This window comes from Mus pahari, chromosome X (assembly GCF_900095145.1).
Source record: "Mus pahari chromosome X, PAHARI_EIJ_v1.1, whole genome shotgun sequence".
NCBI classification, from domain to species: Eukaryota; Metazoa; Chordata; class Mammalia; order Rodentia; family Muridae; genus Mus; species Mus pahari.
The window spans coordinates 88,221,075-88,221,461 of NC_034613.1; positions in this window are offsets into that span (position 1 = coordinate 88,221,075).

A 387-nucleotide genomic window follows, 5' to 3' on the forward strand; every position below is an offset into this window, starting at 1 on the left:
CTGGCTGTCCTGGAACTCACTCTGTAGACCAGGCTGGCCTTGAACTCAGAAATCCGCCTGCCTCTGCCTCCCAAGTGCTGTGATTAAAGGCGTGTGCCACCACTGCTCGGCCCTAGTTTTATTTTAATTAATATATATTAAGTGTACAGATTTATGGGGCACAGTATTGCATGTTTATGCATGTATATAATGTATAATAATCAGCTCAGAGCAGTTGCCACATCTTTACCTCAGAGCTTTATAAATTCTTTGTGTTGGAAGCATTCAGTATCCTCTCTACTACTTCTTTTGAAGCATTCAACCAAATAGTTTCAGCCATCACTACCCTACTGTGCATCTGTTCACCATCCTTTCCATCCTCCCCAGGTGCTGTTAACAACTAGTCTT